Below are 17144 nucleotides of genomic sequence, written 5' to 3'. Positions count from 1 at the left end.
CTTGACATCTCATCAGCAGTTATCACAGGCTATTCACTACCGGTTCAGCGCACACGCACACACACACACACACACACACAGAGAGAGAGAGAGAGAGAGAGAGGAGTGAGATGGGGGATGTTGCCCACAGGCGTTTGTGCTACGGCATTGAACATCCGTTTAGCAGGAAGTCCGCATACAGCTGACAAACAGCGTGTTCAATCCCCTCCTACCTCACACACAGTGGGTGACTGTGTTCTAATAAGCAAGAACACACAAAGATCATATTTACGTGTTAATAAAAAACCCTCAATGGTAAACTAAATATGCTGATATAAAACTTCCCTAGAGGATAGTGAAGACCGGGGATAGTTGTCACACTTTTTTTACTCCAGTGTGAATTTTTCAGGGTAGGTTCATTTTTAATTTATGTATAGCCTTGGCTACAAAACGCTATTGAATATTTCAACTGTCACTGCCTAGGGGAAAAAATGGTTCCCAGATAGCACATTGATTATATCGGGTAAGTTGATGGAATTTGGCAAGTTAATATTTAAAAATAATTTAATAACACGTGCATGTTCACGTAATATAATGGTCACATGACATCTAGGGGAAAAAAATATATATATTTCGTCTTTTTAACTAAATGTTTTGATTTGATTGCTGTATTTTTATCATATATATATATTTTAATTTACATTGATATGATTGTTCAATTAGCTTCATCAACAAAGCCGGGAAATGTACTCATGAACGCCATTGGTAAATCCGGAAATCAAATATATAAAAATATGACTGTACTTTTATCCTGTAAAAGTAGCATACAAAAAAATGAAGCCATGGTTAATTCATGTAACATTTCAAACAACTGCCAACTTGCCCCATTTTTGAAAACAGTTTAATGCTTTTGTTCAAATCTATCTTCATCATATAGTTTACTCTTGCCTGATATTATACCAGTGTGTTTTTTTTTTGTTCACAACAGCCATTACAAAAATATATAATTGCAAAAAAAAAACACCATTTAAGATTGAACTAGATGTTTGAAACCAACATCCAAATCTGTGAGATAAATGACACATATTGGACCCTTGTTGTTGAGATCCAGCTAGTTTCTGTAATAACAAGCCTCCATCTCCTCTACAAAACCCACTCTGATTGAGTCACCTGAGCAAAATCAGTTTTCCCAACAGGCATCACGTATCTCCCAGAACAAACCGTATCGAATACGTCTGCACAATGGCGAGAAAATTGAACATAGACGATAAAAATGTTGCGAGTTTGTTTCTGAAGCTCCCAGAGTCGGCATGCGCTGATAGCGCCACCATTCAGGTATTCAAGCAGGTTTGCATAGGGAACATGGCTGTTATTGTGTGCAAGCATTTTATCCCTTATTTGCTGATAATGACAAATGGCTCTCTCTCCCTCCCTCTCTCTCTGTCAGTCTCGTGTGGTGGTAGCCGGCTCTTTGGGTCTGCGCAGATAAGCGGGTGATTCATCATGAGGCTGAAGGCTGCACACGACGCCTTATCAGCCCCTCGCAAGGATCCAGCCTCACCGCACATGCTCTCTGTTTGGAAAGTGACCTGCTGCCTCCCGGCCCCAAATTACCATGACAACATTAGAATTATCCGAGCAAAAATGACAAGAGACGAATTAATATATTTCGCGCACGCTTAGACCACACGGCATCCCCGCCGCCACGATCCAGTGCCAAACTCCCTCCGTCTCTATATACATTTCCATTATTGTGGGGAAAATAATGGCTGACTAAAGGCGACCTGAAAGGGAGGGCCTTTAATGAATGCATACGAGCGGTCTTGCTTCTCCTAAAAAAACAACAACAACAACAAAACGATTCTTAAGAAAAGCGCGCCACCGCGTCCCTCCTTGCCGAATATTGCAGGTTGTGCTTTAGTACTATCATATTTAATTCAATCAAGCAATAAATGCGTGTGTGTTTTTCGCCACTGATATAAGTGGGACGGCACTGTGAGAGTGTAATTGAGTCAAAAATAAATAAAGAGACAGTAATGACAAGATGGCGAGCTGTTCAGCAGGGCCGTGATTGAGTCAACGGAGCGAGGCAATAATAGCGCTTTCCTCTCCCTTTTCACTCGCTATTGTCAGGATGAGAATATCATTGCAGCAAATTGCTTCGTAGGGAAAAATATATGAAACGCTTAACAAATGGACTGGCCGCCCGTCCTCTTCTTGACATTTGGAGGAGGGGGGAGATAGAAAAGAAAAATCAAAAAGTCAAGGGGAAAGAGACAGAAAGGGAAAGCAAATCGCAAACTCACTAATGATCTTGCCGTTATGACGTTATTTAAGGTGAAAGCGAAACAATGAGCTGGCTGCATCTCGCACCGTCTCTCTCTCGCTCTCTCTCTCTCTCTCTCTCTCTGTAACAACAAATGCAGGCTTGATGTGTTAGTAGAGGGTGAGTGTAGGAGGATGTGAGTGGTCCTCTGAGGGGTGCTCCAAACACACACACACACACACACACTTTCTTTCAAGTCCTCTATCTTTTGAGCTCAAATCTACTCCCATGCACTCTAACAACTTCGGTAAAGGACGAGCATGACTGTACAGTTTTTGACAAGAAACAACAGCTGATGGAGTATAAAGCAACATCTCTACAAGCTTCAGAGAGTGTCTCACTTCATGTTTACCTTTATATGTTGCATATTTCCAACTGGAACACTAGACTCTTAAAGCATTGGCAATATGAGTACCCAAGAGTCACATGACTGGATTGTAGCCTTGTTATCCGGCAAGCCTTTCTTTTGTTTTCCGTCATCAATTGCAGTAAATATGCTACACGTTCCCAAATGAACCATCTGTGACTGGAACAGGCCATCTTCTGCTTTACAGACACTTCCCCAACTTGACAATAAGGGTCTTGCAAACCCTTCCTGCTTGTTAGAAAGCTGAAATAAAGCTCTTTTTATCGATTCAAATCAAGCCAAATATTCATTACGGGACTGTAATATTTCTGAGTGATCTGAAACAAATGAGCAGCCAGGGAGGCTTTTAAAGTGATTAGTTTGTCTCATTCAACAGTCAAAACAATATCCAGAGCAGATAAACAAAGTATACCAAGCTATTATTGAGCATGTCTATACGGCTCTCGGTCCTAAATTAACTCTGACGTACAGTACAAGGAGCTTGGCTTTCAAGCGGAGTCTCTCTCATCAGGCCATTGTTGCATAAAATATATTTTTAATTGGACGCTTCCAACTGAAGGGCCCGCAAGTTTTTGAATCATCAATTTTCCATTCAATGTATGCCTATTATGGAGCCCGCACGAAACAGCTCTGTGTCGATAGACGGCCTTGAATTTTCAAAAGTTTCCCCTGCAAGGTATTTGTAACATTAATTAACAAGCCTATTAATGAGACGACTGGCGCTACCACTAAAACTGTTGTGGTCCATTTGCATTGATTGCTGCGCACATACAAGAAGCTGGTCTTAATACGACTGAGCTAACAGTCGTATTAAGTCACTGTATTAATGGCAAATATATATATATTATATATATATATATATATATATATATATATATGAATTCATTTTTACATTAACAATAACATTAATAGTATTTTATTACAGTCCTGCGCATTCTTGGAATTTTCTGAATTTATTTGTGTATTTTCTATTCCATGAATATAAATTAATATTGCAAAACACACACACACACTCTTGTGTATAGTGAGAGCTGGCCCATAGAATCACACAGATATCACTGAAATTGTTAATGAATATGACAACATATATTATGTTATATAGACATACAAACAGTATATATATATATATATATATAAAGTAATTTTGCAGCCTCCTGTTCTTGTTCACCCATGAGCCATACAGAAGCCTGTCAGACTCACTGCTCCAGAATTAGACAGACCTGACTTGTGTGAGAGTAATAGAGAACGGCTTTTAATCTTGCTTCAAAAAACAGCTGAGGGCCAAAGCGAACAGCATTAAGTGTTATTTCCCATTCTGTGTGTGTGCAAAGAGGCCGCAAGTCCCGGGTCAGTATTCAAACAGATGTGTGCTGTGGGAGCTGTGCCATTAAAACTACTCGCAGATCAGCTGCGACTTCCCACCCAGAACATGAAGCTTTTCTGTTCCTCTTCATAATCACAAACACAGAGATTTAAAGAGATAGCTCAACCAAAAATGAAAATAATATGGTGATTATTTAACTCACCCCCATGTCACTCTAAACGTGTATGACTTTCAAAAAGCACAGAGAGCGCAGCACAAAAACATTCTTCAAAATGACTTTCACGCATTCCTAAAGGATTGGAACTACATGCGGGTGAATAAATGAAGCGAGAATTTTCATTTCTGATTAAATACATCTTTAAACATGCTAGATTAGCATTTAGCATAATAGTCTTCATCTCGTGACACGCCTTTAAATGACTGTCTGTTGCAAACAACTCATTCATGTGCGACTGAATTGATGTGAATGAAAAAGCTCAAACCTGCACAGCTATAGAGAACAACCCTAAAAAAATGATTCTTCTCGGCTAGAATAAAATCGTCTGCTCATCTCAATGGATTAGCCTAGTTATCATGCCACGGAAACATCCTAATGAAGCCGTTTCAATAAAAAGAATTGGGTCCTTTTTAGCGGCACACCTGGTTGTAGCCTGAAAGGATATGCGAGCGGTTTTTCAGGGAGCTGTTTACTCTGTGTCTAAGGAACCCATATGGAGACAGAAAAGCTGAGAGGAGCAACAAGCACCACCGGGCTCCCCGCTGAATTGCGCTTTTGAGAGATTGCGTTTGGCAGTCCTGCCCGCTATCAGTTGGCAGGCAGTGGAGCATTCTCCGGATCATCTGTTGATCATTTAATTACAGTATGTTTTAAAGGGGAAGGGGGACCAGGGCATCGTAGGATGCAAAAGGAGGAAAAGCAGTCTGGAAAGGGCATCACTTAAAATGGAAGCTTTTTATATTTGAACTGTAGAGATAAGAACAACTAAAGGGCCATTGGCGTTCAAGGGGGTGAAACGTCTCAAAGCTCTTTTGATGGAAACGCAATTGTGTTAGCCATTTTTTTTTTAAGGAAGCCAGCTCGCTAGACAGTCTCCAGGTCCAATCTTAAAGCACTCTTCTCCGAGATCCCACGAGAACCGTTATCCATCCACCTGCACTGTATCTCATTCATCTACACACAACACGAGAGCACACGCAAACACAGAGCTGACAATCACACAGACAGACCCTCAAAGCCGAGAACACAAACCCATCGCTCAAACTAGGTTGAGATAGATGCCAGACCGTTTACCTCTAAATGAAAAAAGCCTTTATACGACATGAAAGAAGACTGCGAGACAGTCCAATGCATTTAGAGTTAAAAGAACAGTTTACTCAAAAAAAAAAAAGAAACTTATGTCATTATCTACTAACCCTGATATCATTTTAAAAATTTCTCCACACACTTGGCGTTGAAACGGTCAAGCTCTAAAATGAGAAATGACAAAACATGCACTATTAATGCGGTCCGGATTGAGTCAGATTTGTAAACGAATCATTCGGAATGGTTTTGTGAAGTGAATTAACTGATCCATTGTAAAAGATCTGACTCAAAAGAATGATTTGTTCATGAATTGGACATCAGCTACTTCTCTAATGAATGTGCCATTATCAGGGAATTTTCAGTGAATAAGGACCAGTGTTGATATTGTTAACCAAACTAAAACTATTAAAACTTTTTCAGTAAATGACCCTTCGTGTGGAGCTGGATTGACAGGTAATCTGACCAGTCATACTTCGCCATCCGCCATTTTGTCCGACAAAGCAGTCAGGAGAGATAGAAGATTAACATGAGAGTGTACTGACGCCTTTCCGCGGTTAAAACTACATTCATTCTTATGTACATTCATGTTTATTTGATGCTATAAATGATCTAGAAGGAAGAGATGATAGGATCACGAGCAGCTTTAACTGATGCTCTACAGCGACGCATTAAAGACCCACAAAACGGTATTTATTGTTTAAATTTCTTTAAAAAAATGACGAAATTTGAAAGGTGAGACTTTGTTTAATATGTTTAATATCAAAAGTAACCGAAAATTAACCTGGTCTGTTCTGTCTGTCAGCATGTTGTCAGTCTCATCTCTGCTCCATGATGTATTTTTCTCTTGTTGGACATAGCGACAGTAACTACTGTAAGGGGGGCGGGTCTTTGCAAAGGGTCAATTGAAATAAGACATGAGATGCGTGAGATGTTGCCTTGGCAGCTAAATGAAATAAACAAGTTCAAGTTTATTTAGCAGTTCAACAACTAAAATATATTAACAGATATAAAATATAAATAAAAACTACTAATTACGAAAGCACATGAAATTACTAAAACTTAAAATTTCAATAAAAAACTATTTATAAATACTTTAATGGTATAAACAATAGTAAAATAACACTGATAATGACTTCATTTTCAACATTTATAATACTTTTAAGGTTATTGTCTGTCATGTTAGGCCTTGACAGGCTCTGTCTTCATTCACTTATATTAAAGTGGCAGGATATTTACAAATATAAAAAAAAATCTCATTTTGTTTTCCACTGAAAAAAACACGTGAAAAGGGTTTAAAATGGCTTGAGGATGAGCAAAAAATGACAAAACTATCTCTTGAAGAGAAACAAAATCATGACATAAAAAGTGGGTGCACTTCACTCAAAGGCAATAAGCAGATGAAAAAGGATACATGGTCTACCTAAATGTATGAATACATGTTTTTTTGAGGTAATTAAATCATAATAGATTTAATTACACTCATCAATCAATTATACAACAACATTATGTTCAATTTCCCATAACTAACACATTAAAAAATGACAGATTGCTCAAATCAGAATATACTGTCATTGAAACAGCATGTAAAGGTTAATGCACTTCGGCTAAGAGCTCCACAAAAGGAAATAAGCCTCAGTTACAGTGAGTGTGTGGCTTTTATGAAGGAATTTGAATGAAAACTGAATAAAAATAGACAAAATGACAGAGTGCTGCCGAGGTGACCTTGAGCGCCCGGCATTTCAGTTGGAAGCATAACAGCATCCTACGACTCCTGGTTTTCTTCTCCATTTCAACTGAGAAAAACGGTTCCGGTTTTGTTTTGAGCTCATTACTTCACTACGACATGCGAGTCCAATCAAAAGACGCTCATTAAAAAAGCAAAATGGTTCAAAAGTAGCTGTCTAGCAATTACGCCGCTTGTCTGAAACGACTGGACTGCAGAGCTTCAAATGTCAATTACGTTAGGCAACACCGCCGTATCAGTCGAGCTTCAGCAGGAAAAAACGATGATGTTCTAGAAAAGCCAATTTGTTTTCAAATTGTGTTTAGACGTAAGCCATGGCCCACTTTTCACTCAACAAACATGTCGGTCTTTTATGCACTAAACAAACAAAAAAAAAAAATCACAATGACGTTTCTTTTTTATGTTGACTTTTTTTTTTTTTTTGTTAAACCAGGAAGACGTTAAACTCGCCACTCGTCTTCCCCACGTTTAACAGGCTAAAACATCCTTCCTTTCCACACTCGACGGAAAAAAAACGTAGCTTGAGGCGCACTTGGCTTGCCAATGCTGAGTCACGCTTATTGTTGTGTCTAGCGTGAGCGCCACCAGCACCCTGCGGCAACATGGGAAGAGTGCCATGCTCTCAGCGGGCACCACCAGCCCGGCCAAGGTCAATACTGCCTGTTACCACATGCACGTCCCACACCGCATAGAGGTTTGACTGTTCGCTCCAGCGCTGAGTGAACGCTTGCACATTTCACTTATGTCACTCAGCCCGAGTGCTACAAATATTAGCGCGTTTCCTCCATAAAAGCAATGACAGCGTGTCACATGGAGAGACGGATGGATGACTGTGGATGGATTGTCTGCAGTGCTTTCGGCAGCTAAGGGGGAAAAAATTGGTTTGAGGCACAAACTCTTGAAAGAGGGCCAGAGAGAGACGGAGGGAGGGAGGGGGGCTTCTTTAGAGTAACCTTCACACTACATCACAGAATTTCCCTCAACAGACGCTCACCTTTCTCAGATGTTCAACACATGCATTTATGGAGCCCTGCCAGCACGTCTAAACTCAAGCCAGAGTAGCAACAGAGAGAGAGTGCCGCAGCTTTCACAGGTTTATTCAGAACGAAAAAGTACATATTTATTAAAACCTGAGTGAATTATATTCACACACAGTGCTCATTTTTATCTTTCGTTTTAGTTATTTAAAAAAAATCCCTTTAAATATTTTCAATAATTTGTTATTCATTAATTTTCGTCTACTTTGCTAGCCAAAGTGGAACAATTTTCATTTTGATATAAGTAACATTTTATCTGAAATTCTTTTCCAGACTATTGGTGCGTTCTATTATTTATCCGTCTCGGAGATACGAATCGGAAGACAGACGTTGCACGTCCCCTTTCCACGGATTTCTCCTCTCGGACGTCGGACAACCGTGAGGACACCGAGCAAGAATTCCGTTTCGGAATTCAAGATGGCTGCGCCCTGTGACTTGTAAGAATGAATTGTTTTCATTGTTTTTGAACTGCTTTGGTATTTTAAATGACGATTATAATCACTCGTATTACTGCGTCGCCTGTAAGTATGGGAATCGGTTGTTGTGAGTGCAATTACTAAAGTTGCTAGTGTTGCTGACAGAAGATTAACATGAAAAACATGAACATTTTCAAGTTCAAATGGCTGCGTTTTGATAAGGTGTAGTCATAATATATATTTTTTTAATTTAAGTGCTAAATCACATTTTCGGTACTCGGCCAGTGCTACCATTACAACAGCTTTCCGGGTGGCGTCCATTTTTTTTGTATGCGCAAAACATAATAGAACGCTTGAAGTGTGGACATGACGTCATATCCGAGGTCCGAGTCGGTTCGTTGGCTATTATAAAACGCACGATAAATCCATCTATAAAAAAACAAGATTTATCAGCATAAAATGAGATTTATCACAGAATTGCAAACTAACTAAAAAAAACCTCCAATTTCATGAGCAGAAAATGATGTAACCGAATTAAAAGTAATGATTCGCTATAAAATGACTGGTGTATAGTCAGTTAATAATATTCTATCTATCTATATATCTATCCATCCATCCATCCATCCATCTAAAATATATTTTGCCGCTTTGCTATATTAAGACTTTTTCATTAATGAAGTTATTAAAGGGATTGTCAAGCATACAGATGGATAACCTCAGAGCTCACGGTAGGGTAGGTCTGTCTTGAAAGGCTTTTGTGGTCCATTCCTGTTTTTCCTCCCCTCAGTAATACTTCATCTCATCATCATTATGGATTGTGAACCACAAAAAAAAAAAAAAACATTTGTGAATGAACATTTCCGTCGCTAATTTACGTTGACTAGATTAACAGCGTTCACACGGTGTTCCTCTTTCAGCAGAACACAACTCGAGTCAGATAATAAACAGCCTACATGAAGCAGCTTTCGCCTCTGGCTACTGTATCCCCGCTGCTCCTTTAATAATCCAGCACATGCTTCCATGCTAGAATGGAGGGATTCGATAAATGAATAAATTAATATCAAATAAGCATTGTTTTGGGTTTAAATGGAGTCTAGTGGAGCAGAAGAGGGGCAGAAAGGGCTTGCTTGCGGATCAAATGATCACAATATCCATTTCGGTACCGGCTTTGTCTTTGCTGAATTTGGATATTAATGAATGCAGAGGTTTAGCGGTGTTGGCGATGGCAGATTTCATGGAAGTGCAAATGATCCGCTCTGACATACACTGAATGCAGCTTTGATCTGCGATTTGACTAGCGCCCCACGCAATGAAAGGACCAAGGGGAGCGAGGGAGAAAAAGAGCGTGCAAGAGAGGGGAAAAAACCCTCAGAGCACAGAGCAGCACTCATCTAACAAGGCCTCTCTCTGATCCTTCTGCTTGCCCAGCCCCTCTCGCTCGCTCGCTCGCTCTCTCTCTCTCCACGTCTTTCTTCGCGTTTCACATGGTCTCCTTCGCTCTCGTACCCTACCCCCCCCCCCCCCCCTCCCCTTCTAATAACCCAGGAATGCTTCATTTGAATGAAATACAGTCATTTATCTACTGGCACCAGAGATCATAAAATCAAATAGTGGGAAGTGAGAAGTCATAACGGCGGTGGCTCGTTTTATGTCACGTAATACCCCCATGAGAGTAAGGGGGCCATTCAGAATACGCCGCCATCAAACTCTCCTAATGTTGTTTTGACTTGTACTGAATTGTTATTGTAAGTCCCATCAGTGGTATTAGACACCCGGATCACGTCCCATGCCGCGGGCGCTGTTTCTTGGCACAATCTTGCGACACAATTCTTATTGGGCCCCTAAAGGCACTTCAAGTCGAGTCCCCTCATAGCTCAGGAGAAGCGAGAGTTGGTCATTTTCCTGTGCTTTTCTCCGCTGTCATAGGCAGGATGGAGTGCAGGGTGCGTCAGGCCATGACTCAGTGTGTAAACAATACTAATGCTTACACACTGATGGGCTCTTTATCTCTATTACAGGCACGAACTTCACCGAGAACGGAATTGATTGCGTCTGAGAGAGCTGCCCGTGTCATGGTAGGCTAAACATGGAGGTCTTATGAGCTCGTACTGACTCGGATGAAGAAAATCACCTATATGTCCAAATTATGGGGTCTCTGAGCCAGAAAGCCACGGAAATCAATTAGCCGACGTGTATTGGATATGTCTTGAAGTTTGTCAGAAGGGTGAGAATTACAGGCTTAAGATAAATGTTACGAAGAACTTGTTTATTTTAAGGAAAAACGTATGAAGGGGTTTTAGTAAATAAAGTAACAACATATCTAACGCCAGGACATTTATGTGCTCATAACCAATACATTTCATCTTGTGTTTAGCCTTTTACAACATGTCACAGGATCACACAGCGCACCTTAATGAATAAACAAAGGTTCAAGCTTTGCTTTCCAGCCAGTCAACAGCTTAATAGACAGCATATTTATATGATGGCATATATTAAAGCGATTGTTTACCCAGAAAATAATATTATCCGCCTCAAGTTGCTCTAAACCTGTCTGACTTGTTTTGCTCTGTGTTTTGAAAAAAATACTCTTTTGGAAAAAAAAAAAAAATGAATGGAGGTCAATGTTGTTGTTCTTCAAAATCATTTATTTTATGTTTTATAGAAGAAAAAGAAAGTCATACAAGGTTTGGAATGAGGGTGAGTAATTAATATTCATATTTGTGTGAACTAGGTTTCAGACAGCTACTAATACAGTATGCTAATGTCAAGATGAATGGTCTAGAAAGTTAGCTTACAACAGACACATAAACATTGTAGTCTTTACATATGTATTGACTGACTTAAAAGTTGGGAAAACTTTCAATAAAGCATGTTTAATTTTAATTATAATTAACGAGAGATGTGGTTAACTTAAATCATGCTCATAAACGTCAATATTCTTCAGTCATCTTACTATTAAGATGTAGAGTCAAAATTAATTATCACTGGCTGCATATTAAAACTTGAAAGTGTCATCATCAAGTAGCTTATTTGAGGCAAAAGGCAATATCAAGTTTCTAACCTCTACACAATTTTATGAAATCAGTTTTTACTTAAATCACAGTATGAGCTATTATCCGTTTTACATACTGTATAAAGTCTTGTTTGCCTCATGGGAAATGACAGACTATTGACAAAAGCTGCAGAGCACTTATACAAATGTTTTTAAAAACAAGATCCATGTGATGAATCATAAAATCTTTGAAAGGCTACAGTTTATGTTTCATCTTTTTGTCAGCCATTCTTAACGGTTCTTTCGACAAACGAAATAGACAAAAATTGGGGATATAGACTAGAAATGTGATCAAAACTGTCAGACATGCATGTCAGACAGCAACACGGCTCCAATGTGTCAAGATGAGCCAGTAGATCTGAAAACGTTTAGAGGCTCCGTAGGCCTTGTGGGATAGTCTTGGGATAGAAAAAACTGGGGCATATCAACTATTATATCAGATTGGCACATGTAGGCTGTCCACATTTAGACACTTTGACTTTGCCGCCTACTTATTGCGAGATAATCAATGGCCATGACTCAATAATGTGCCGCCCACTATCAAAAATGGGGTAAAAAAATGCCTTCGAGACAAATGCACAGATTTCAATTGTGTATATAACCAGTCACATTGCAAATGTACATTTCATTTTTAATGGGGCTTTAGATTTAGGGAAGGACTCAGAAACAGCCTGTTAGGGACACGGCGTGATTATGCAGAGTTATGAGCCGCCGTCCAGCTGTAACCGATGATGTTCTGAACATGGTTAACCACCAATGATTTGGCTAGCATGACCAGATTACCAAACAGGAGGAAGATGAATTAATGATCAGGGATCCAGCTGTGACAAATATTGTATCGTTTCGTATAGCTATCGGTGGCTTTTATTGATCGCTTGTAAACACGGCAGCTGGCACTGCATGAAGTATTCATACTTCAATTCTGACAGCTTTTAATAATTTCTAAATATTTCAGCCCCAACAATGGTGCATACAGAAACGCTCCAACAAATCAACAGCCAGCAAAAATAAACAAGACTTATGGCTTTGCCTTGCACACACACACACACACACTCAGTCGCCTCCAGAGCGCCACTGAGAGAACTGACAAATGGCCGCTGTGTCACTGAGTGAGAAATCCCGCAGTCACAGACAGCCTCTCATTTATCTGGGAGTGTGTGAGAGAGCGTGTGTTTGTGTGACTGGGCAACTCATACAGCCAGGACAGGGCCAGTCATTTAGACAGACATCCTCAGGGACAGATTGTGTGAATGTGAGGCATTGTCTTGCTAAATGCAAACTCTGGCATAGGGCAGTCATGTGCCTCCTCGTCCTCACAGAAGTGAAATAACCCAAGACATTTGATCAATGCAAGTGTTGGCTAATAATGGAGAAGAACTTTACGGATACAATAGCACATGTCTAGCATCATTTATATCGTTTTCATGGAAACTAGTAACAGTTGGAAATGCTGCAACTTACCTGCAATGAACAAGGAGGTAAAGCAACACATTCTTCCTTTTGCTATAATGTAATATGTGGTTCAAATCATGCAATAATAATAAAAAAAAGTTCAAATAAGCGATAGAGAATTCACAGCAGTTTAAAAAACTCAATGGGTAACACTTTACTTGAAGGGGTGTGCATAAGACTGACATGACACCTTTATAACCATGACATGACATATGCATGGGTTTATGCATATTTATGACAACTGTGATTAAAGGATTAGTTCACTTTTGAAAAAAACTTTTGCTGATAATTTACTCACCCCCATGTCATCCAAGATGTCCATGTCTTTCTTTCCTCAGTCGAAAAGAAATTTAGGTTTTTGATGAAAACATTCCAGGATTTTTCTCCATATAATGGACTTCAATGGGAACCGGATGGTTCAAGGTCCAAAAGATAGTGTTAATAACAGTTTCAGATGCAGCTTCAAATGTCTTTAAACGACACCAGACGATGAATAAGGGTCTTATCATGTGAAACGATCGGTTATTTCAAAACTTATTCCAAAAATGTAACTTTTCTAAGGACAAATGCTAGCCTTGCTATATTCTCTGAGGCGCGTGTGTAACGTCACGTAATACGTAATTACGTTCAAAAGGTCACGGGCGACGTAGCCGGAAGTACAGAATCAAAATAGTCCGACATTGTTGTTTTTCCTTTTAATTCCTTTTTTTGTAAACGGTGTTTGAGCTAGTTTGCACGTTCAACCTATGCGTTCAACTTGTAAACACTGACTCTGTACTTTTGGCTACGTCGCCCGTGACCTTTTGAACGTAATTACGTAATACATGACGTTGCAAGCGCGCCTCACAGAATAGAGCAAGGCTAGCATTTGTCCTTAGAAAAGTTACATTTTTGGAATAAGTTTTGAAATAACCGATCGTTTCGCATGATAAGACCCTTATTCATCGTCTGATATCGTTTAAATACATTTGAAGCTGCATCTGAAACAGTTATTAACTGTCTTTTGGACCTTGAACCATCCGGTTCCCATTGAATACCATTATATGGAGAAAAATCCTGGAATGTTTTCATCAAAAACCTAAATTTCTTTTCGACTGAGGAAAGAAAGACATGGACATCTTGGATGACATGGGGGTGAGTAAATTATCAGCAAAAGTTTTTTTTCAAAAGTGAACTAATCCTTTAAGTGTCTTTAGCTCAATAATTACATTTTGAATGCAAATATGACATTGTTTAAGATGTCTTTGTTATTACATCTCGATATAAACCAATACATCATAACCTGTCAGTGTCTTTGTCATGACAACTAATAAAATTAAGTTAAACTGTCATGTGGTTGGCTTTGACAAACTGTGTCATTAATATTTTTCATGACCTCAACTAAGGTGGTACTAATTTAATTTGTCATTAAAAAGTTATAATGGCTTCATGACAGCCAATATCAACATTAAATGACAGTTTAATGTAATGTTAACCAATAAAGCTTGGTGGTTTCTTAAGTTTGATAATTAATCTGCTATGTCATGTTTATGCCCGGTTTGGTTGTCTTAGTAATGTCAAGTTGTCATGACAAAGACACTGACAGGTTATGATGTATTGGTTTATGTCAAGGTGTCATAAAGACATCTCAAACAATGTCATATTTGCAATAAAAATGTCATAACTGAGCGAATGACACTTAATGACAGTTGTCACAAACATGCATAAAACTTATGGAGGTGTCACGTTAGTCTTACGCACACCCCTTCAAGTAAAGTGTTACCAACTAAGGTTTACAATGGCATCTAAAAAACAAAACAAAAATCAACTTTTTTTTTCAGGTAAAGAAAAACTTGAATAAAAAAAACAACATTGCTGTATGCATTGCAAAAGAAAAATGGGTTGCACCACATGTACAAAGGAATGAAACTTGCCCCGTGTCAATCTCAAGGCCTTTTGAGATCAAAAGCTCCAGAACAAATGAAGATGATTGAAGAGCTCTTAATACAACAGTGATTTTGACAAAGGCACGGTCACCCCTGTCTCGAGACGGTGTGTAAACACACTTGCATTCACGCTCACAGAGCTTCAGTCTCTTCGTGTGTGCTCTGGTAACCCCGGAGACCGCCACACCATCGCTGGCCAGGGCACTCGAGGATCGAGATGCAACCTAGGGCTTCTTACATTTGCATAAATTTCCAATTACATTTTATAGTTTCAACAAACCTGGCTAATCACTCGTTTCAATCCATTTAATTACAGCTCAGCGATGGCTGGCTAATGTCATTAAATGCAAAAGCTTATTGTTTCTTATCATGCCATATTAAGGAAATTACACTGGAGTCATTTTTCACCAGGATGTGTGTTGACAACATGTAATTCACCTCCTCTACACACACACGGTGTCCCTTTTAAGGCTTGACACGTTTACCGCGGCATTTACAGAGAACCGTGTGCGGAAAAAAATAAATCAAGACAGTCAAATATGAGAGCAGGGACGCTCGGGGTGACATTGTTATTTTGCATAATTGCAATAAAATATATGTATCTCTCCGCCTGATTGAATTGCATCTAACTCAGCAGCAGCAGGCATAAACAATGCTGTCATCTGTCAAGCAGCGAGTTCCCTGTTTTCTTCCCTTTTATTGAGCTTCGCGCACGACTCCAAACTTGCATGATGAAAATAATTACGGGTTGTGTTACCTGTGGGCTAAACGCACACACACGCTCACACCTCAGTGTGCGCCGATCGTACCCTGCCTGTTGTTCAATCAACATTAAGTTAGCGGCGTCGAGTGCACTCCATCTCATTCATCGGTGTCTCTCTACACCAGTCAATCTCTCGTAGACTAGACGCGCGCAGACACATGGTCAACAGAGGCAGGGCTTTCATCATAGCACTCTCTAGAGGAAACTGTAAAGGCAGAATGGTTGGACAACAAAGACAAGGACCAAAGACAACACAACAAAATGAATGTTGACCTAACACGGGAGGTCCAAGAAAACCCCCTCGCTGCATTTACTCACTGTAAAGTCAACAGTTGTGGATCTAAGTCTACAAGAATCAATGGCTTCGTCACATATTACATTTTGTTTAGCATCTTTTCATGAATATTAAAAAAAAACTTTTAAAATATGTTAATGCTAGATAATTTGGGGATGAAAAAAAATATGCAAACAACTAAATCATGAGCCATGTCTTCGCTATACTAGGATTTGTAAATGTAAACAAGGCCTACTTTTAATTGAAATTTAATTTAAATCTTAGTGGGCGTTTTGTGAAATACAGTATGTCATATGCCATCTCAATAGCATTAGCAAAAACAAACATATCTAAATTATAATTTGTTTCTGAATGTGTTTGTTTTTATGTAGCATTAAAGGTTTTAAATTATTGATTTGTTAAGGATTACATACTGTTTGGAGTTGTTGGAGCATTTTTTTCCATCAAATGTCCATAATGTGATTTATCAACGCTGTTAAATTAGCTGAGTTGTCGAATATCAAGTATATTTAATGTTGCTAAAATCCTACAAATGCTACTGTACATGTATATCCTGATCATTTAACAAACATGTATTCGCTATTTCAATGAGCTCATTGTTTCTGCCTTAAATGAATACATTAGCTAACTGTGTGATTTGTATATGTACATTTGGACACAGTCGCTCTAAATTGTAATGTAGCTGCTTTGAAACAGTATTGTGAAAAGCACTATACAAATAAATGTGAATTGAATCCAACAATAATATGAGAATATGTTGTACTGTGACATCACAACACAAATGTTACTGTAGACGCCTGATAAACGAGAAAACCAATAAACATCACAATTCTAAATTAAACACAGCACAGTGATAATGATTTTTTTCGGCTAGTCTAAAAACACACCCGAAATCCTTAGAGATCCCGCATCAATCTGCACATCTGTCAAACCGGTGGTCATATCACTCAAAGATGACAGCCTTTCCCTGAGGTAAGGAAAATGATACAGGCATACATCTGAAGTGGAAAATAAAAATAAGGCAAAAAAAAAAAAAAAGAGTCAAGTTCTCCCTTTTTTGCTAGAGTGCTCCTTCAACACAACCTGAGGCACCGGAGTGCCAAGCTGGCTGCAGAGTCGCTACAGGCATCTGGGTTTCAGTCGTGTTTGCCAGCTTTCAAA

General features: G+C 39.1%; 1 protein-coding gene across 13 annotated transcripts in view; it reads right to left on the bottom strand.

Annotated features, from left to right (window-relative positions):
- The window catches only part of msi2b (musashi RNA-binding protein 2b), a 269238-nt gene that overhangs the window by 149853 nt on the left and 102241 nt on the right, over positions 1 to 17144 (bottom strand). The window lies entirely within an intron of this gene.

The sequence above is a fragment of the Pimephales promelas genome, chromosome 16 (genome assembly GCF_988280905.1).
Source record: "Pimephales promelas chromosome 16, fPimPro1.hap1.1, whole genome shotgun sequence".
NCBI lineage: Eukaryota > Metazoa > Chordata > Actinopteri > Cypriniformes > Leuciscidae > Pimephales > Pimephales promelas.
This window is presented reverse-complemented; position numbering and strand designations above follow the sequence as displayed.